This window comes from Papio anubis, chromosome 3 (assembly GCF_008728515.1).
Source record: "Papio anubis isolate 15944 chromosome 3, Panubis1.0, whole genome shotgun sequence".
In the NCBI taxonomy this organism is placed as follows: domain Eukaryota; kingdom Metazoa; phylum Chordata; class Mammalia; order Primates; family Cercopithecidae; genus Papio; species Papio anubis.
Window position 1 is genome coordinate 163760012 of NC_044978.1, and position 23317 is coordinate 163783328.

Sequence of the window (23317 nt, forward strand, 5' to 3'; positions counted from 1 at the left end):
CTTGCACATACTGATTGGCCAAAACACATCCCATGATCAATCCCAAAGGCAGTGGGACAGGATGTACACTTTCCCACAGAAACAGCAATGCTGAGGATGTATAATCACTTTGTAGGGAGGGGAGAAGGGCATCACTGGGAGCAATAATACAATCTGTTGCAGTCTACTGACACAGTCACAAATACCAGCACCCTTAACGGAAGCAAAATTCACTCAATCTCTATCCATGGAATACTCTCTAAAAGTTACCAGTTGGGTGAAATTGGGATGAATTCTTGGATCTCTTGATTTATAACATGAACGGCTGTGGCTCCATTATATGGTTGCATGTGTCCCCACCCAAATCTTATCTTGAATTATAGTTCCCATAATCCCCATGTGTCATGAGAGGGACACAGTGGGAGGTAACTGAATCATGGAGGAGGTTACCCGCCCCCATGCTGTTTTTGTGATGATAAGTGAGTTCTTACAATATCTAACGGTTTTATAAGGGGCTTTTCCTTCTTTGCTCCGCACTTCTCTCTCCTGCCACCTTGTGAAAAAGGATGTGTTTGCCTCCCCTTCCCCCATGATTGTAAGTTTCCTGAGGCCTCCCCAGCCATGCAGGACTGTGAGTCAATTAAATCTCTTTTCTTTATAAATTACTGTCTAGGGTATTTCTTCATAGCAGTGGGAGAACGAACTAACACAGTCCACTTAATTCAGTGCTCTGTGAACTAAAAACAAAAAACAGATTGTTTACCATACACCTGATGCATATTTGCCAGAAAGACCATAAACAAAAATTACTCCCTTCTGGAAAGGGGAAAAATTGAGCCACACATTATACTGGTCCAAAGCCATTCTGAAGTCTGGGAGCTACTTCTTGTTGCATTATCCTCCCTGGGCATAGCTGAATAAGAATCCACCCTCAACCCTCACTCCACCCTGTAGAGAAGCATGCACTGAAAGGTCATTTTACATTTTGAACAGCAACAATCTGTTCAAAGACTGCATTCAAGCTGCCAGTGCTTTTGACAATGCAACTCCCTGAAAAGCTTTGCTCCTGTTGGTTTTGTTTCTTTGTTTGACTCCAGCCATCTTCATATGTCAATAACCACACTTCTAATTCTATTCCAGGCCTTCCTCTCTCTAGAGAGCTAATCAAGCCTCCATGGGATGATGCCCTTAGTTTCTTTCTTCCTGAGTCATTTTGTGCCTTGAAAGGACTTGCTCACTTACTCTTTAACTGATTCAGAGGTTTTAACAGAAGCATAACAGCCATACTCTTGATTCAATCTTTGCTCCGGGAAGGGCTGTTAATTTGCCTCTGTTGTTCAAATCATTTTTCAACTTTACCTTGCACTGGTTGAAAGCGAGAGACAGTTGCATCCTTTAGTTCCTAAAATCCACTTTTTCCTTTCACTGCTGTTGCAAACAGATAATTGTTTTCCGAACTCATCTCTTTCTGGTAATATCTTGTCAAATCCAGTTAATTACAAGCAGAGGAAACTTGTGTATATTTAAGCATATCATATAGCCATTCTCTTCCCTCAGCCTTCCAAGGCTTAAACATGTATATTTAAGCATATTTTCTAAAAGTCACAGAGTCATTGGGCAGATGACTTGCCTACCACATTTTAACAAATGACAGTTATACTAAATCTTGCCTCTTCACAATACAAGCTACCATTTTTTCTAGCCTCCAATAACAATCTCCTGGCCTTCTGCCGCCCAACCTTAAAGTCAATGACACATAATTAAAGTTGTTACTGTTGATGTTGACACAACAGCACTTTACTCCCAGTACTAATTTATTCATCAGCTTTGGCGTAGTAAGAAAGAGCTCCAAAGTTGTCATGCCTTAATACACTGACAACTGAGCACAATGGCATAGCCAAGTTGACACATAAAATTAACCACCACATACAATATGGTATGTATATATGTGTATGTGTGTGTGGGGGGGTGTATGTTATGATGGAAATTTACATCATAATAATAGTAGGTAGTGATATATACCATAAAAGGAAATGACAGGGTAAGGGTTAGGGAGTGATGGTGGGCTAAGCATATTAGTTTTTAGGTTGGGTTATTGGAGAGAGTAACGTTTGAGCAGATATAGGAATGAAGTGAGGGAAACATTTTACTTTTCTTCCCTTTTGTCATCATCACCAAGAATACATAAGTGGTGTAATTTGTCTGTTCTTTGGTATAAAATATGACATCTATCTAGGAAGCTAAGGCAAGCTAAGAGGGACAGAAATCCAATATCTGAAATAAAGGCTGCTGTAAAGGTTAGTATGTAACAAATTATACCAAAACTTAGGGTCTTAAAAAGAACAAATATTTACCATTTCTCATAATTCTATGGGTTGGCTGGATGGATCTTCTGGTCTGGGACATCTGGGCTGGACCTGGCTGATCGAGGATGGCCTCTCTCACAGATCTGTGCTCTTGGTATATAAGTTAATATATAAATATAATAATAATATAAAATGTTGAGAAACTCAGTCTAATTGAACAGGCAGATAATGTCATACAATACCCAGCAATATGACATGGAAGCTCTCTCATTATTACAGACACAGTGGCTGAGGCCAATGAACATTTTGAAAATCCAAGAAAATATCTGAGTTGTGATTTAAAAAGAATCTAATTGCTGCTTTAAAATGTTAAATCAAAGCTCCTAAGTCAAAATTTACAAAGGTTCAATTAGATATCTATAAATATGTTATGTCAATTTCATTCACTGTCAAATTCAACACTCAAAAACTGATACATTATATATACTAAAACATACATTTTTTATGTTTATAAGTTAAACATAAATTTTTCATCATTGTTTATTATCTGCATTTCCTACATGATTAGAAGTCCACTGATGGCAGGTGCTATGCCCTACACTTTATGAAAATGATAAGCACCTAGTAGGTATTCAATAATAATTTTTAAATGAATGAATATGTTCATATAAAGTACATATCAGGGCTGGACATGGTGGCTCACACCTGTAATCCTAGCCCTCTGGGAGGCCAAGGTGGGTAGATCACCTGAGGTCAGGTGTTCAAGACCAGCCTGGCCAACATAGTGAAACCCTGTCTCTACTAAAAATACAAAAATTAGCCAGGTGTGGTGGTGGATGGTTGTAATCCCAGCTACTTGAATGGCTGAGGGAAGATAATTGCTTGAACCCGGGAAGCAGAGGTTGCGGTGAGCCAAGATCACACCACTGAACTCCATCCTGGGTGGCAGAGTGAGACTCTGTCTCAAAAAATAAATAAATAAATAAAAATGTTAAAAAGCACCTATCAATACAATTCTATAATGTACATGTCCTCAATTCCTTTTATACTTGTGCAGATTTATCATCATGGCAGTAAACGTGAAGCTGATTTATTGCTATTCACCACGAGAAACAAAGGGGAAGTAGCAAGACATCTCTGAAACTAGAGAGAGTTGCTAAGAAAATAGAATTGAAAAGGAAACATAACTTACAAACAACATAGGTAAAGTATCTTTTTCTTAAAATGGGATGCATTTACATGCAAATGTTTATTATTAAGAAACACATTATTGTTTTGCTGAATGTTAAAGCCGAGTCTCTTTCCTTTATCTTATTTGTATGCATCATTTTAAAGCAAGCCTAGCACATTGTCCTGGCACACAGGAGTTGTTCAATTTGGCGTATCAACTGGAGCTTGGTGAAATACAGCGGCACTTAGAAGTTTCTGCAAAAAAAAAAAAAAAAAAAAAAAAGGAAATATATATTTCTCCATCCCTTTTATACACACACGCCATCACATTCTAAGTATATATGTCACATAGTTAGAAACGTATCACATACTTAGAATGTGATATGCTTATAGAGACACACAAAGCTTTATAAGTCTCTCCACAGAATATAAAGCATATATTCTAAGCATTTGATATGCTTCAATCTGTGAGGGAAACAGAGTTCTGGGAGTTTTTTAAAATGCTGTTTATAAAATTGCATGAGTAGTAGAGTTCAGTAATTTTCGCAAAAGCAGAAGCCCGGCGCCTGGGTGGTTTTCCTAATAAATTACCGGTCCGTCACTTGCATAAGAATATATTTGTTTATTCACAAGCGTGTTTTGCAAATTATCTCTCTAGACAGGAGTACATACATTGAGAGCTTCCTCTATTCTGAAGGATGAAAAAAATTTAAGTAAGATTTGGAAAAATAGAAAAAGTCAAGGAACTCGAGGCAACAGCACCCAGAGAGTTTTCATGGGTTAATATAAGTATTAGGAAAGGAACCAAGTACAAATCTACAGAAATTTTCATGTGACTGTCACATGGTGAAGACTCTATGAATCCTATTTGAGGACATCCTCTAGGATACCATGAGCCCCAGGTTAAGAGTCATTGAATTGGGGTCCCTAAGTTCCATCCATTCCATGAAGGCATAAACATTTTTAGCAATCTTTTTTTTTTTTTTCCAGTTTCCTCTTTCTCTGTTAACCTGAGTTATGTCAGTACACAGTTCTGTGATTCCTTGTCTTTTTATGCCACAGTGTTTCTCTAAGGAATTATACTAATCCCATGTTTCCAATGTTGGCTTTTCCCAAATTTTTACTTCCAATCTAGACTTTTTTTCTAACCTCCATTGCCTGCCTGACGTATACACTTGAGAAAAAAAAATCTCAATAATCTCAAACTTTAGATGTCTCCCCAAGATATATTCCTCTTACCTCTTATTAAATAAAACATTTCTTTTTACTCAGATGTTCATATAAATCCAGGAGTTGTCCTTGATACCTTCCTCTCCTCCAATATTTCTCTACCAATAACAGAAGGTTTTATTGGTTCTGTCTTCACTTGTGACTCAAGTCTACCAACATCTCTCTACCTCTAAGATCACTGTCTTGGGCCAAGCCATCTCTTTCCTAGAGTACTGTGATTGCTTCCTCAGTGATATCTCATTTCCTCTCTAGTTTCCCTCCATTCCATCTTCACAAAGCTGCTACAAGGCTCCCTGTAAAATCCAATTTAGGTGACATAACTCCTATATATGTGCATAAATTCATTCAATATTTACTCATAAACCTTAGAATCCAATCCCAAAGCTTTAGCATGACACTCAGATCCCAAGCATTTTCCCTCCCCTCCCTCTTCAATTCATGCCACATTCCCTATCTCTGGTCTACACAGAACACCTTGCATTCCTTCAATTCCTTGAAGACACTATGTTGTTTCCAACCACAGAACATTTACACATGCTTTTCCCTATGTTGGGAATGTTCTTATCTCTACCATTCAATGAGTGAATTCCTAGTTGTCAAAGGACAACTGAGCTTAAATGATACTTTCTCAGGGACATCTTTTTTGATTCCTCAATAAAAATAAAAACCCCTTGGAATGATACCTCAAGGTTTAATACATTTCCTGCAGCACACTGCTCACAATTTGTAATTACATAACATGTGATTATCTGTTTAATTTTTGACTACTTACCTCACTAGATTGTAAACCAGAGAAGGGCAAAAATAATTGTTCTTTGAATAAGGTATGCCACTGCATTTCACACATCTAATGCTTAATGCTGTACATTTCATGCCCAAATATATGTTTTAGTAGTTAAGTTGTGGCTAAGAATATGTTTATAGACTTATTTACAAATCCACCAATATTTATTGAGTGTCTACTATGTACTAGGTGCTGGGGATACAGTGGTGCATAAGTCAGACCCATCTCCTGTGCGTATAGATCTTGAGGGCTCTACACATGTATAGTCAAATGTCTATAGGAAATTGTCCAAAGCTTCAACTCTCAAATATCTTTAATACATTTACGCATCTAATTTCCACCTTGAAAAGAACAATAATGCATAGCAGAAATACCAAGTGAAAGTAGAAATTATACCTTAATTCTAGCTACCTTCTTATTCATTCACTCTCTGCCTCTGCTAGCAAATTAAAAAAAAAAAAAAAAAAAAAAAAAGACAGAGGAGGGAGAGAAGCCATTGACTTGCATCTCAAATTTCTTTTGTTCACTTGTGTCATAACCTTAATGTTATATAACTTTTGCTTTTTGCACTTAATGGATATGAGTGTTCTGATAAATGTAATAAAAACAGCCAATAACATGCCAAAGCCTGCCCATAATGGACTAACTTGAGATGCTGGAAAATAAGGGACCCTGTTTGCTAACTCTTAAGTAATATACTCTAGGCAAGTCTGAACATCATTCTATTACTGATTATAAAAATTTAGGTGTTCAATTGTCAATATTATTAGCAGAAGTTATCACTCAACTGCCCACAACCTATTCTGTATACCAAAATGTATACTGAATTCTCTACTCCCCTCAAATTCTCACCTGATCTTTTCAGAGAGTTAGTATACAACCTCAGAAATATTTTTAGCATGGTTCAATTAAAATGAATTTAAGTTTGCAAAGCCCACTGCATGTTAGTAGACAAATGTATACAAATGAACCACATAAAAACTGTACACATCATACTTAAATGATAGAGAAAAAAGTAGTACCTCAATTAGTCTCTATGCCAAACAACCTGCCATTACTTTTCATTGCCAAAAATTATGTCAAAGTATGAGCTCTATCATTAAGATTTCATTAATAGCAGGGGATATTTGACAAACTTTTATGTAACTCCATATAAAGTAGCCACCTAATGGTAAAATCTAATGGTTAGTAAACTAACCACTTAATAGTAAAAACTTTGATACTTCACTAGTTGCTGAAAGGCTTACAGTGTGGTGATACAGACTCACTTTGCAATAAGGCCAATCAATTTGATAATGCTTATATAACATAACGTGTCAGTTTCACATGGTACCTAGAAAAGTATTTCTTGGAAATGTTTTCACAGTATGAAGATGACAAGATGGAAAGAATATATCATTCACCAAGCACAACACACCAACGTATGCTTTGTCATAAAATCTTTGAGTGAATAATATGTGAAAAGACAATTCATTCCAATCCATAGAGTCCACCGCCTGATACAAAGTGCCAAATCAGTGATCAGAAAACTGTTTTAATTGACATTGTGCAAATTATCTATACAGCACAAGCAGCAAATGAAGATTTCTTGAATAAATGGAAAATGAACTTTTCAGGCTCTAGATCTGGAACTCACAATTGGGAACCTCTGAGTTCTAATAGACACAAATAGACTGAACTGTCTAGCTTCAGTGAATTTTTTTCAAACAGGATATATATGTCTCTGTCTATATCTATGTCTACATGTCTACATCCATGTCTAAGGCATCTATATTCATTTACATATGTATGTAGATATATACAACAACTTCTATGTTTCAGGTAATCGTACCGGGTAATAATCTAAAATGTTGAGAAACTCAATCTAGTTGAACAGGCAGATAATGTTATACAATACCTAGCAATATGACAGATAGGAAGCTCTCTCATTATTACAAACACAGTAGCTGAGGCCAATGAACCTTTTGAAAGCCCAAGAAAATACCTGAGTCGTAACAAAAAGAAATCTAATTGCTGGCTGTAAAATATTAAATCAAAACTGCTAAGTCAAAATGTACAAAGGTTCAATTAGATGTCTATAAACATATTATGTCAATTTCATTCATTGTCAAATTCAACACTCATAAACATTTCATTACACTTCAAAACAATGTGAAGGATAGATTCTCTTAGTTTACAAAAATTATGGAGTATGCACAATGACTGCTGAGAAATCATAACAACTTTAAATAAGTTATATGCAGCCAATTTCAAAGTCCATTATAAAAATGTCCACAAAAATCTTAAAAAGAAAATATGTTTATTGGGAGATTTGGATGCATTTTTATATATTTGATACAGTATGAGGTGGGGTCTCCAAAAGAAAGAGTGTCAAGAGTTTATATTAGTCTTAAAATCACCTGGGTGCGCCAAGGTGGGAAATGTTACCATATGTAGAAGTGGCTTCTTTGGAGATGTAAAGTTTGAAATATGCTTAAGAGTTTGTAAGTCAATGGGACAGAAAATACACACATGTGCAAAGACACAGTCATAGTGGAACACAACATTTTGGGGCACTGGTGGAGCCTTCATCAGGGCTGGAGGGTCAGGTGTGCTTCCTGGAAAGCAGGAAGAGTGTTTGGAGAAATATTAAGGTCAAATAAGGAGCAACTCAGAAGAAAAGAAACCAGTGATGGTTTCTAAACAGGAAAATGACATTATCAGACACACGTTTTAGGAAGATACTTAGGTGACAACATGAATGATAGGTGGGAGTGAGCCGTCATAGCAGGGATACCCATTTAGTGGTCATTGAAATACAAGACAGGTAACAGATGATGAGAATCAAAGCTTTGGTTGGAAATGTCCAATTCAAGAGACATTGCAGTTTGTGTAAGTGATTCTTGGAGATAAAAAGAGTTTCCTGTCTTTGAGAGCAATTCAGAGAAGGAAGTGTTGAGTAGGATTAGTTTCTCTGAGGTGCAAGTTATTTTATTAAGAAGGAAACTACAGTGGATAAGTCCAAGTTAAAGCAAATACTAATAGATTCTTTGTCTTTTAAAAATGCAATGTGGGCCGGGTGCAGTGAGTGGTTCACGCCTGTAATCCCAGCACTTTGGGAGGCCGAGGCAGGCAAATCGCCTGAGGTCAGGAGTTCAAGACCAGCATGGCCAACATGGTGAAACCCCATCTCTACTAAAAATACAAAAATTAGCTGGGTGTGGTAGCACACGCCTGTAGTTCCAGCTACTCGGGAGGCTGAGACAGGAGAATCTCTTGAACTCATGAGACGGAGGTTGCAGTGAGACAAGATCATACCACTACATTCCAGCTTGGGCGATAGAGCAAGACTCTGTCTAAAAAAAAACAGTGCAATGTGATTCTTTTTTATTGAATCCAATACAAACTTAAGTGTCCACTGTGTAAACAACATTATTACCTTGGAGGGGATAAGCAGGAGGCTATCATCTGGGTTTGGAACATGGCTCTGGATTCTGGACTACACCTTTACCTGTTCGTTATAATTGGATTGACTCTTTTTATATTCAGCCAGTCTACTCACCATCCCAAAACAATGCTCTCACTGTGAACCTAGATTGGTACCCTCTGTACTCTCCCCTCCCTCTCTCTCATTTTAGCCCTTCCTTTCAAGCACCTATGTTGGACCTATCTTCATTAGGCCAGCTTATCTGCCCTACAACACATCAATATCCTCTACCTCTCCCTAGTCTTCGATCTTGCTTTTCCTTCTAACCTTCTGCTGACTACTTTGTTTGCTCAATTTGCACCTCTATGTCTTTTTTTTTTAATTCTTAAAGTCTAATCTTTCAAAGTCATATTATAAATTGTCCCAATTCTATTGTTTATAACCTAGTAATATCTTAATATATTTATAAGATCATGACCACTCCTGCAATTCATTACTTTCTATTCCTAGAGATGATGATAATATAAAAAGGGAAATGTGATTTATGTATCATCAAGTATCCAAGAACCTGCTTATCCTAAGAGAGGTGGTAAAGAAAGATTTTATTATTGCCTTCTGAAAAACACAGTGACTGAGCCAGAGAAAGATCAACTGGACACGGTTACCCACTATTCACTTTCCATACCAAAATTAGCTTTTTGCTTCAAATACATTTTCATACTTTCCCCATAATCTTTTATTTTTTCTTCAATAATTCCTTACCTCAACAAAAACCCTGCATGATTCTCATAAAGGTGTTTGTCTTATAAACTGATGTTTAACTCTGCCATTTAGATAGTTTTTTCTGTTTAAGCTGTATCCCCTGAAGATCATTGTTCTAACAGTCTCCATCACGCTAGAGGGGCAAGAAAAGGAGAAAGAAAATAACTGGCTTTCTTTTCTTCTCCTTACTATTCCTGCTACTGTCACTGCTTTTTCAATTATGGGTTTTCTAATTGTTAATTGTGCTAATATGACACAAAATGGAAAGAAATGTAGAAAAGCAGAGGATGGACCTGTAGGAAGCTTTCTCATTAGCCACTGAGTCAAAATTTCCTTATTTTTGTTGTTCTCAGGTTAGCTAAGGATTGAAAATAATAATGGCCATGTGCAGTGGCTCATGCTTGTACTCTCAGCACTTTGGGAGACCAACGCGGGAGGATGACCTGAGGTCAGGAGTTTCAGACCATCCTGGCCAATATGGCGAAACACTGTCTCTACTGAAAATACAAAAATTAGCCAGGCATGGCACCAGCTACCCAGGAGGCTGAGGCAAGAGAATCGCTTGAACTCAGAGGCAAAAGTTGCAGTGAGCCAAGATGGTGCCACTGTACTCCAGCCCAGCGATAGAGCAAGACTCCATCTCAAAAACCAACCAACCAAGCAAACAAAAATAATAACGTATCTCAATACATTAATAGCATAGTAGGTACTCAGTGAATTTTAAGGTCCCCCTACTCCGACTTTGGTACACTTCCATAAAAGATTCAGTTCAATTATTTTTCTACAATCCCAAATTGTGTGATGCTGCAATTGTGTGTCAGTCATTCAGAAACAATGTTTTTTTTAATTTTTCATTTTGTATATCAGCTCTCTATTAATTATATTCATAGTAATGATCTTTATTTGAACATCTTTTCATCACAACCTTCAGCTTGCTGAATATTTCTACATAACCGGGATCTATAGGCTTCATTTGACTTTCTTTGTTGAATTACCAGCAAAACTACAGAACTGCTTTTGTGCAGTTTATTTGAGTTTTGAAGGCAGGTAATTTACTAATCCTCCTTTCAGATGCTGCCTTTGTTCTTCCCTGAGATGTGTATTGACTGAATGTTTCAAGGGCTTCATTGTTTAAAGTCAATGAGGAAATGAAATTCCCTTTGATAAACTAAACTTGTTGACCTAGTCCTTTACAGAAATTTTAAAAAAATCAATGTATAAATATATGTTATTGGAGGTGATTATACCTCTTGGTGAAACAAGTAGCTGCCTGTCTTTATAAGGTTTAATATCTTAATATGAGAGCATAATTTTCTCTCTGATGAAACTTTAACCATCCAAAGATGCTAGCAATGATGCAAGGAGTAGCAAGTTGAATAAAAACATTAATAATACATCTCTACAAATCTTCATCCTCACAGACTCTTCCTATGCTGATTCTACATTTATGTGAACAATTTGTTTCCTTGGTATTATTTCTAAACCTTTTGCAATGCATCCTCTCCCCCAGTGACCTATTTCTGAGAACCAAATTCATGGCCAGCTGCTCCCCTACTGTCTTGTTCCCCACTTTTCACAAACTTTCACTGAAGGAGACACTTCCTAGAGAAACGAGGAAGAACATTGCCCAAGAAGTAGAAGAGAGTAGATTCTGTGACTACATTTCACCATTTCTCCTGTAAAGCAGAAATTGTAATATCTTTCTAAAAATTAAATGGTCCCTGAGTTCTCTTTCAACATTAAGACACACACATACACACACACAAGAATTTAAGCCTTGTCTAATATAAACTTCATGTTTCAAACATGAGACTACATGCTTCAACTATGTTATTTAATTAACAAGTTTAAGATATCTGGTCCTCTCCTATCTGACAGGTCTATTATGAGAAAAATGTAAAAAAAAAAATCAAAGTACTTTAAAGATCTATAAAATGTCAACTATAGGAGAAAACAGTTATTATGGAAAGAAAAACAAAAAGTATAATGGCACATAAATGTCTGTTAGGTAGAAGCAAAGATATATGTGGTCAGATAAACATACTCTGAGAGGCTGCCTGTTGGAGGAGGGCGAGGCAGGCATATGTTTGGAGAAACCAAGACAACAAAAAAATATCACTAGAATTTTGTTAGCTAAGTCAGACTTGAACAAAAATGTCACCTATGGGGAGGGACAAGCAGAGGTGGGGAGAAAAATCATGAAGCAAGTATGGCCAAACAGCATGATGAACATCAGAAGCCTCAACTAAATCTGTACTTCTCACCTTGACTTGAACACAAGTCCTTCACACCTGTATGTCAGAAAGCCTGCTTCACATACGGAATCCTGCCATGAGTAGGTTTCCATAGTAGAAATTGTGGAAAATGGCTGAGTTCTGTGTCTTGGTCCATACATTATAGCCAAAAGGTAATGAAGTCCAGAAACAAGATAATCTCTAAACTGAAATAATTCAGAGAAAGTAGGACCTCAAAACCACAGGAGAACATGAAATAACTTAGAGCATGAAAATCTTAGGATAGGTGTTAAATTTACTTTGGATTCAGGTCTGAAGCTAATCATCTGAGACAATATGGGCAAGCTTACCAACCCCACCTGATATCTGAATGAGGACAAGGATGATGATCATGGTTATGATCACAGTCATAGTGGTCATGAGTGGCATTGGTATCAAGAGAGTTTGTACTTCCATAGAAATGTGTCACTAAGGAAAGAGAAGGATCAGTAAGCCCTCAGTGATAGAAAGGGAATATTAATGAAAAACAAGAGCCTTTCAACCAATGTAGTTAGTAAAAACTTTGAGCCAAAAAATTACAGATCATTTATAATAGAAAATATAATTTGGGATAAAAGAGTGGGGAACATTCCAGAAAAGAAATATGAGACCTTGAAGAAGATGCTATGAGATTAGACTACATTTTAACATGCACAACAAGATCTCATAAAATTAGCATTCCTTTTTGAATCATAATTATTGTAACATTAAAGGAAATAATTGAAATGAAATAGTAGTCTTCTTCAATAAATGTCTCGGCTACTATTTCAACTAATAGAACAGATGCATTTCCAGTACTCATTTATAATAGTAAGATGAAAAACCACATAAAATGAAGGTGACTAACGTGATAGAGAGAAAATAAAAAACTGGACTTAAAGTTTCAGGATTTAAATTCAAACCCTTAGTTATTGAAAGTTATTTATTGAATGTCTGTATGCCTGACTTTGGGTTATACGCAAGAGTATAAACGCAACTAACATGGTCACTGCCCTGTAGAAACTCACAGTCTACTGGGATAAACATGAAAACAAATGACTTTATTACAGCTTATAAATGCTACCTTAAAAATGTGAGCTGTAAATACAGTGAAGTATGGCAATAAAGAGCACTAACTCAGAAGCTAGACCACCTGAGTTCAAATTCTGGCTTCAGTAATAAATAACTGTTTGATATTGAGTGAATTACCTAACATTTCAGTGCTTGTCTGCTGTATTATAAAATGGAGATGCTAGAATTGCCTTCTGGGGTTATTACAAGGATTACATAAATTGAAAATTCAAACTACTTAAAACAATTCCTAGTGCATAAAGAGGACTGTGTTACCACCATCCTCTTCACTAACCTCCTCCTGTGCTGCTTCATCATCATTGCTATGGAAACACTGAAATTGGAGGAACTAATCTCGTCCAGGAAAAATAGAAAAAGCTTCACAAAATAAATGGCATTGAAAGTGAGTCTCAAAGAGTACGTATCAGCATTGCAGGTGGAGAAATTGAAAAGTATGTGCCAAGTAGAGTGGACCACACACATCCAAAATTAAAGAATCAGGACAAGCCCCACTGAATTGTGAGGTACATGCACGGCGAGACTGAAGAGGTAAGATAGAACAAAATTGTAAGAAATCACATGGATGTGGCGTCTTTTATGTAGGTGAGTAACAGAATTTATTGTTTAGGATGATGACCCTGGTGGCTCTGTAGAAGACCCTAAAATCTCAGTGGCTTTCAATAAAGGAATCTTTCTTACTGCATTATGTGTTAGCTGTAAGTCCGCTGCATCTCCGTTCCTTGCCCTCCTCATTCTAGTAGCCAGGCCAAATGAATATCCCTCATTTGGGGCATTCTTATTCCCTCAGTAGAAGGCAAAAGTAGGGGATAGAACAACATGATGGCTGTTAAAACTTCTACGCCATGGCAGCATTTCATTTCTGCTCACATTTTATTGGCTAAAATGAATCATATGATCAAATATGATGTCAATGAGATAAGGAAGTATAACCCCCCCCAAAGGGAAGAATGCCAGAAATCAGGTGGCAAAATCTGACTTCAGGAGGGTAGGGAGTTATAAATCTCTTATGGGGAAGGGCAGACATTATTTTGAACAATCTGTCATCCTGGTTATCTATTATATAACATATTCCCTGAAATAGTGGCTTAAACATTTCTTATGCTTACGAATCTCAGGTGTTCACGTAGGGCTAGTTTGGAGCAAATGAGTGGCTTCATTCACTTGGTAGATTTCTTAACAGAAGTGGCCTAAAGATTAGATTCAGCTGAGCTTCTCTCCCTCTTCCCTATAGTCTCAGAGTCTCCATGTGGTTCCTCCGGCAGAGTGAGTAGTGGTCAGACTTATTTGTACTCAGGGCTTCAAGAGATCAAGGTAGAAATCATTAGTCCTCTGAGGGTCATAGTGCCCATTATACTCTGTTGGTGAAAAATGGGGTCACAAGCCAAACTAAATGCAAATGGAGAAGATATTAACCCTAATTATTGACAGGGGAGAGTCAAAGAATCTGCAGTTATTCTCCATAGATATAAAGGGCAGGTGGGGTCAGATTAGGGAGCTATTTCTGAGATGGAATAAGAAGTATATATTGACCATCTAAATGTGGAATGGATAAGAACAAATAGAATCACGAAGAAACACTATCAAAGATAAGAAGGTCATTTCTCCGATATTCAAATGAAAGGGCTGAAAGAACTCATATCACATAAAGAAAAAATTACTTTACATATCCTGAATTATCCAATAAGTTAAAAGGAAAAAATTTCTATCAAGACGGGGATCACATCCAAGAGATTTATTTCAAGATGTTATTTATGTATGGTGCTTGTAAAAGTGCTACAAAAAACATACAAAAAAAGCATATGTTAAATCAAAATAAACTTTATTTTAGAAAGTCACTTTAAGTATGTGGTGATATAATTAAGCCTTATTAATATGCTGTTTATTTGACAGATTAAAATGCATAAGAACCACGTCCCATTCATCTTAATTAGACAATATGCTTGTCACAATTATTTGCTTTATATTTTCATTTTTATGAATATTTTGAAGCTCTCCATTGATGCTATTAGGACCAACCTTCCCCTTGGTTTGTAGTTCTGTGATCCCAACACCATAGCTCTCTTGAGGCACTACGTGGCATTTCTCACTTCTCTGCCAATGCCTGACTCTTAGATCTGTTTTTGAGCTGAGAATAGCTACAAGAAAATAACTGTAAAGACTTTAGTGTTCTCAACAAGGACATCTTTCTCTCTGATCTTCAGATTTCAAAATATTTTCTGTCCCAAATATTTTACACAGCCATGGGTGTGAGATCATAGATACTGGTTGACACAGAATATCAAATTCTAGAGATCCAAGAGATTTTTGAGATTAGTCTCTCCAATTGTTTGCTTGTTTGTTTGTTTGAAACAGGGTCTTACTCTGTCACTCAGGCTGGAGTGCAGTGGCACAATCACAGCTCACTGCAGCCTTGACCTCCTGGGCTCAAGTGGTCCTTCCACCTCAGCCTCCTGAATAGCAGGGACCACAGGCACAAGCCACCACCCCATGCTAATTTTCAATTTTTTTGTAGAAACAGGAGTCTCCTTGTGTTGCCCATGCTGAACCTGAACTCCTGGGTCCAAGTGATCCTCTAGCCTCAGCCTCCCAAAATGCTGGGATTACAGGTGTGAGAGCCACTGTGTCTGACCCTCTCTCCAATTTTTTCCAAACTCAATCATTCACTCACCACTTTCTGTATGTTGCAACAACCACTAATACCTTTTTCCTATAAATTGACTTACAGTTTTTACTTAATATATTTTAAGGGAAAAAGTATGTATTGCTATTATAATGGAAAATTAATTGAATTTGCCATGAATTGTTGGTGATAATATAAATGAATACACTGAAACAAAACAGTATTACTAATGAAACAAAATGATACTGCTAAATTCTAGCTCTATGTTTTGCTTGCCAGAGGCGTGGAGTCTGAGGTTTCTTCACATTGTGAGAAAGGAGATTCTGAAGCTTGAGATTACCAGGATCAAACTGAAGTTTCCTCCTTGAACCAGAAATATTAGAAGAGAGTTGTAAAGACATAAACACCTTTTACATGTTATCCAAATGGACAGTGCCTGCAATGCACCGCAAGTCACTTTGTTATTTTTAGTAGCGATGGGTTCTTGTTTGGGAAACATTTCCTCTTCCTTTCCCTTCATTAAAGACAAACTTATTGAGTGCATCTTGTATCCAGATCTTTATTTCTAATTCTATTCTCCAATAAAAGGAACCAAGATTCCTTGAAGAAATGGCTGATTCCAAGACTAGGATGGGAGATGTACCACGTGATTCTGGAGCATCTTGTAGTGAAAGAAAGTAAAGGAGTTCTTTACAAAACACACACACACATAGAGCAAAGCAAAACACAGTGATGGGGTATACTAACATGACAGAAGAGCCAACTGAAAGAGCTCCCAATGGTCAAACCTGGAACAATTTGAACAACAAAATAAAGTAATACTGGATTATACCCCCATAGAATGAAATAAACATCCATGAGTCCATACTGGTTAAAATAAATGATTGAGTAAATGGGTTAAAAGAGATAGATCTCCCATGCAGGAGAATTCCAAACAATTGATGTAAATACTTCACCCTCCGGGAGGTGAGACATAATTCACCAGCCCTTAAGTGTGAGTTAAACATAGTGACCTTATTCCACAGCATGGAAAGTGGGAAAACTGTACAGTGGAGGAACCTGACAAGCATTACCTCAGCAACAGAGAGACAACAGTATTAAGTCAGGAGGATAGTATATACCCTTGATAGAATCTGATGAGAATGGAACTGTTATAAATAAAGTTTGGGTGCCACAACAGAAATAGCACTTCAACATAAAATTTTCTTTTTAATCCTCAGCCAGGCAATTTACTTCTATAGAAGAGTGTGCCCTCACAGATGGAGCAATGATGAGCGCACACTTGGACAAGGGAGAGGAAGGGGCTCTTATCCCTGCCACAGGTGGCCCCTGCTGCTGTGTCATTCCCCTATTGGCTAGGGTTAGACCTCAAGGGTTAAACTAATTCCAATTGGCTAACTTAAAGAGAGTGACAGGATGAGTGGTTTGGCGGGAAAAATGGTTATGACAGAGCAAGTAATCGGGATGAGTCAGGGTGGAGTACGTAATTGAAAAAGGTTACTCTACTAGGAAGTTAAGTTTAAAAGTAGAAGGCAAAGAATTGAACATACTGACATATTGATTCTTTGAAGAGAAAATTTAGAACTCATATCTAACAGAAATTTACCTGTGTTTTTTCACTCCAAGAAATCTACAACCCTAGTATAATAATGACAAAAACAACAGACAAATCCCAATAGAGGGGCAGCCCATAAAACCCCAACCAGAATACGTAAAACTATCAAGACCACCAAGAACCAAGGAAGTCTGAGACATGACAACTGAATTAACGGGGTATCCTGGATAGGAATCTGGAACAGAAAAAGGACATTAGGTAAAAGCTAAGAAAATTGAAAGGAAGTATGATTTGAGTTAATAAAATAATAAACCAATAATGTATTGATTCATTAATTGTAACAAAGGTGCCATGCTAATGCAAGACGTTAATAACAAGGAAAACTGGGTGTAGGATATATGGGAATGTTTTGTACTATCTTCTGTGCACCTAAAACTCTTCTAAAAGTAAAGTTTATTTTTGAAATACACATTTATTTATCTATTTAACACATATTTTTCAAATGTCTAATAGACTCCAAGGTCCACACAAGATACACGGGGCACAAACATGGTAACTACTCTCATGGAGATAATGGTGATACAGAGAAGTTAAGTGACTCATCTAAGGTTACACAGCTAAGAAGAAAGAATAGTTGGAGTTGCTGCCAGACCCAACATTTTCCATTCTATGGCAGCCTAGTTCTTTCCATATACCTGACACATTCAAGAAAGTATTCTTTGTTGAGCTACTTATAAAGTGCAAGTAAACTTTTAAATAAATCAGCAAACATGTATTAAATTTGTACCACGTTCTTAGGATAGAACTACTTGCTGTAGGTTAAAAAACTGAACCTGTAGTCTCTGCCCCCTAGATAGGTACACTTTTTCTGCAGTTATTAAAAAAGAACATAAGCATAGAAAATTTAAGAATGATCCTCAATAAACTTGAGGGGTAGGGTCTATGAAACAATAATTGTCACAATAATTGTCAAATAAATGGAAAGTTTCATAGGAAAAGATGGCTCGAACTAAGCTATTGCTCTAGGTAGAGTGTCATTATGCTACAATGACACTTATTGTAGTGATTATTGACACTTACTGATGCTTATTGTGGTGATTGAGAGCATGATCTCAAAAGCTAGACTGCTATGGTTCCAATCCCAGCTCTTCTTACAAAATGTGCGATCTTCATCTAATTATATAAGCCATCTGTCTTCCTCTATCATAAAATGTAGCAATAATGGTACAATTCAGATAGGACTGATTTGAGGATGCAGGGTTCCAGGAGAAAAAACAATGGCCCAATCACCCTAAAAAAAGTCTAGAATTTATTTCCAAAGGGGCTAACATCAAAGACATTTATAAGGGAAAACCACAAAGAACCCAGAATTCTTAGCTGCTGACCTCTTACCATCCCTAGACTAAGATGAAAGAGGAGGCTTTTACTGAAGCCCAAAAGGAGAATCACGTAGTCTGTTTCCTTGTGAAGTCCAGTGTCCTTTATGAAGCTGGGAATTAACACTCAGATTTCACACTCTACCTTCCTTCTAGTTTGTGACAAGTCTCTCTGGTGCCCCTATCCAGCAGAAAGTGGATAGCAGTCTTTTTCATGTAGCCCATGCTGGTTAGTCTCCTGGAACAACGGGCAGAATGGTAGCTCTGTAAGGACCATCATGAACTAATATGTATAAACAGTTAAAACATGTCTGACCCAGAGCAATACCCAATACATAATAACTATGACTAGTATTTGTATTACTTCTATGTTATTAGTATTCAGCACAATTTCCAGCATTTGGTAGGTACTTAAAAACATTCAAGTAATGAGTAGAGGAGGACAGGTACAGAAGCAGGATAGGAGGTGCTATAGGATGTTGATACAATATAAGTTATAGTCACATATATACAATCGATCACAAATACATCATTGAAAATGACGTGAGTTTAAATGAGTTGGAATTTTAATGTTGGAGAATAGTGAAAGATAAACTTGTAGGGGTAGCTCCTGAAGTCATTAGAAAACAATTCACATTATTAAAATACATACTGTTCCACACAGAGAGACAAGTTAGGAAGTAGTTAGGGGCAGTGAGGTACAAGGAAAAGATTCAAGCTTTGAGGCACAGAAATATGTTCACCCAGATCTGTGCGACATTGAGCAAGTTCCTTTTTTTCTCTAAGTCTGTAATGGTTAATTTTACGTGTCAATTTTACTAGGCTATGAGATGCCTAGACATTTAGTCAAACATTATTCTGGGTGTGTCTGTCAGGGTGTTTCTGGATGAGATTCACATTTGAATCAGTAGACTGAGTACAGCAGATTGCCCTCCCTAATATGGGTGGGCCTCATGCAATCAATTGAAAACCTGAATAGGAGAGAAAAAAAGGCTAAGTAGGAGGGAACACTCCTTCTGCCTGGCTGCTGAGCTGAGACATTGGTCTTTTCCAGCCTTCAGGCTCAGACTAAAACATGGACTCTTCTTGGGTCTCCAGCCTGCCCACCTTTAAACTGGAACTTAAGCCATTGACTCTCCTGGTACTCAAGCCTTCGGACTCGGACTAGAGCTACACCATGGGCTCTCTTGGTTCTCTGCACTGCAGATCTTGGAACGTGTTAAGCTCCATACTCACGAGAGCCAATTCCTTATAATAGCTAGATATAGATATAGATAGATGATATAGATGATATAGATATAGATATAGATATAGGTATAGATATTGACCTCCTGTTGTTTCTGTTTATCTGGAGAACCCTGATTAATACAGACAGCACTAGCACCCTAATTTAGAAAATAGAGGTTGTCAGTAAGAGTTGGTGAGTAAAATCCTATGCAAAGCAACTGACACATAGTAGGCATTCAATGAACATGTCTTTTCCCCCTGAGAGTTGAGAGATTGAAAGCACAGCCAGTAAAATAAAATGGAGGGCTATCTTTCTAATAGACATCCTTCCTGCCTCTAGTCTTTAATAGAGTGCATTAATATCTATCAAACATTCCTAGGAATGGAAATATAAAGCCATCGTTGCTGTATATGTGGCAGCCTAATGAGCCAGCTGCTCCCAGTGAGGCAATAATTTACTCAAAGGTCCCAAAGTGTTGAGTTAAGCATGAGTTAAGGCAGCTTTCCAAATTGACCAGTTCTTGCACAAAGAGATTGCATTATTATGCTACCCTTTCTACGTAATTTGCTCTCCAAGGCTCTATGCAGGATAAACCAATATATCTGCCCTCTAGGACTTTTTCCTGCAAGGAATTCAATGACAGATTTAATCACCCCAAAATCATGAAGTCAGCTCTCTTAGTTCCAGGCCAACGGAGTTTTTCTAAACCACAGCATTCTCAGACCAAGTCATGTATATCCATTTCTCGGGGAGGGGCTACAGTAAAGATGACACTGGGCAATTTCTCAAGTCCCATTTCTCAGTAAAATGACTCAATATTTGTGCACACAGGAGCTTTTTTTATGTTGGCCAATCCATAACAGATGATGATGTATATCATTTAACGGTGATGGAAGGCCCAGCTGCAGAAGCCATTTTCTAGAGTCAAGGTTTGCAGCCCCAGGGCTAATTCAGCAAGGGAGATATTTATGATCTTAACAATGGGAGCAGAAGGCTCTCTGTCCCCACTTCTGAGCCCGGACAGTGCCTGCGGAGACACTGGATTGCATTTTCTTCACCTGTGCTTGATGTTTAAACACATGAGAGGGACTTTGAGTGTCAAAATGACTGAATAAGATGGTACCCCAAAAAAGTCTCTAGTAGAAAGCACACAACCTCAGAAAGCAGAAAACCACATTACCAGATCCCTTCCAGTCCTAACTAGCCATGTTACCTTGGGCAAGTCACTTAATTTTTCTGGGATGAAATTTTGTGACCTGAAAAGCAGGTTAATAGTATTGCTTCAACTTCAAAGCCTAGAGCAGGCAAGAAGGTTTCCCGAGGTTCCTTTCAGCTCTGGTGTATCTAAAATTGTGCTTTTTATTCTGGGTGAAAGCGACATTGATCAGCATTAGCATATTAATACTTGACAGATTCCCTTTGTATGGTACTTTTGCTTTTACTAAGGATATTTGCGTACATTGATTGCTTAATTCAAGACACGCAGCCTTCCTCTTAAAACTAGGCAAAGCAGAATTATCATTCCATTTGACAAACAAGAAAATTGAGGTTCAGAAAGGGTAAATGACTGACCAACTGTTGCTGTCACATAAAAGTATGCACTGCTGCCTCAGTCCTTTAGAGCTTACTTTTCTCTAAGTGGCCTACAAGTCTCTTAAGCACTTAGTTCAGGTCTCTCTGCTCATTTGCCACCTTCTTAGAGAGGCCTTCTCCGATCACCCTAGATAAACAGCAATACTCTACACTTTCATTTTGCCTTATTGTTCTTTATAGAACCTAATATTTTAAGATAAACTCATCATTTATATGTTTATTCATTTACTGGTCTTTTGTTCTCACTAAAAATTAAGCCCTGTAAGTGCAAGACTTGATCAAATTTTGCTCATTCTTACATTCTTAACACCTAGAATAATGTCTGCTCAATAACAGGCCCTGAATAAATAATTGTTAGTGATATAATAAACAAACGAGGTGAAATGGAGAAGGCACTGGAAACTTTGGTATTTGTCTTTAGAAAAAAGAAATGAAAGGTATTCTTTTACCTTAGCTGTTTGAATTTTGGTTCCTTTTCTAGGATATCTTCATTCATTTTGTCTGATACATACTTTTTAATCTCACTTTCTGAAGAAAAATTAGGCAGTTATTTGATACTATTTTAAACTATCTTTTTTCCTTACTTTATGAAGAAATATAATTATATTTTCCAAGTTCAGGATTCATAGTACTGATTCTTAACACAGAATATGAAAACACAATCAGTGGTTTCTAAATTGGCTGTATATGAAAATTACCAGGGAATATTTTTAAAACTCAAAATTCCTGGGCCCTTCCCTTGGAAAATTTTTATTTTGTGGGTCTGTGGAAGGACCAGAATTTGTACTTTTCAAACATTCCCCAGCTGATTCAACTACACAACCATGTTTGAGAGCTATTGAGTTATCACCTGTAAAGATTCCTTTCTGCTAAATGTTATCTAGGACTTGAGCAAGCTTCCAGGATGATTGAGTTTCAGCCACAAGTTTTGCTTAGTTAGAATAAGAATCACATCAGCCTTAGGTGCAATTACAAAAAACTTTCGGCACAGGGATCTCCCATTAAGTGGAGAGAGCACAAAAGTCAAGCAGACATATTTTTCTTATCCTAAAGATCTACCCTCAGGGAGCAGGTGCCTAATTATTCTTCTGGGTATGACACGAGGTCCCCAAAAAGAATACTGATAAGAACAAAGCAGAATAGTCCAAACCTAGGAAAGAGGATTAAGGCAAAAACTTGGCTCAATGCACTGTTCCAATGTGATGTATAGGATGAAGGTAAATCTGAGAACATTTATTCCACCCTCAACAGGTATTTACTGAGCATCTACTAGGGCCTGGGGACACACCAGTGGATCTGATATGGTTTCTGCCCTCCAGAAACTTACACTGAAGTGTGAAAGAGAAATACACTAAACATTGTAATACAGAAGAGTAAGGTTGCTATGGGTAAATATTGAAAGAAGGTCTAACTCAGTCATGAGATGATGAAAGTTAGCTCCAAGCTAAAACCCAAAGATGAGTAAAAGTTGACAGACGTTTACGTTGTTGTTTTTGTTTGTTTCCTTCCATGATGGTGGATTAGAGGCTTTCAATGTGCCTCAGCCACTTGGAAATAGCAAGATAGTTCATAAAGATCAGCTCTGTTTGCTTTAATTCAAGATGGAAAATTGGAATCCTCCAGAATTGTGAAGGACACCCCTGATTCCAGGCAGGAAAATGTAAGCAAACAGCCCTCATGATGGTGGCTAGCTGATAGGAGTGAAGTCCCAGTACACGAGGAAAAAGGGGAGCCTCCTTTTGTGACTCACCTTTCCAGTGGGGACCCTAGCAACCCTAGCAAAGATAAAACACTTTGTTTCTCCAAGCCAGGGAGCTAACTTGGGAAGAGGCTTGAGGTCACTGAAAGGGAAAGACACTGGGATAAGTTGCAGGCATTTTCTCAGACCTAGGACAAAAACAGGATGCCATATTTAATCCAAGCACATATAAAATCAGTTATTCTTTGGTGACCTGGTACTGTGG

General features: G+C 37.4%; 1 long non-coding RNA gene across 2 annotated transcripts in view; it reads right to left on the reverse strand.

The window, feature by feature from the left end:
* Positions 1-596: 596 nt before the first annotated feature.
* LOC110743237 overlaps positions 597-23317 on the reverse strand; it is a 138914-nt gene continuing 116193 nt past the window's right edge. Inside the window, exons 3-4 of one of the 2 annotated variants that reach the window (XR_004182831.1) lie at positions 9638-9770; positions 597-3710 (exon numbers count right to left, since the gene is read on the reverse strand). This is a non-coding gene — a long non-coding RNA (uncharacterized LOC110743237). The remainder of the gene's footprint in view (positions 3711-9637; positions 9771-23317) is intronic. The other variant, XR_004182830.1, reaches the window with a different exon arrangement.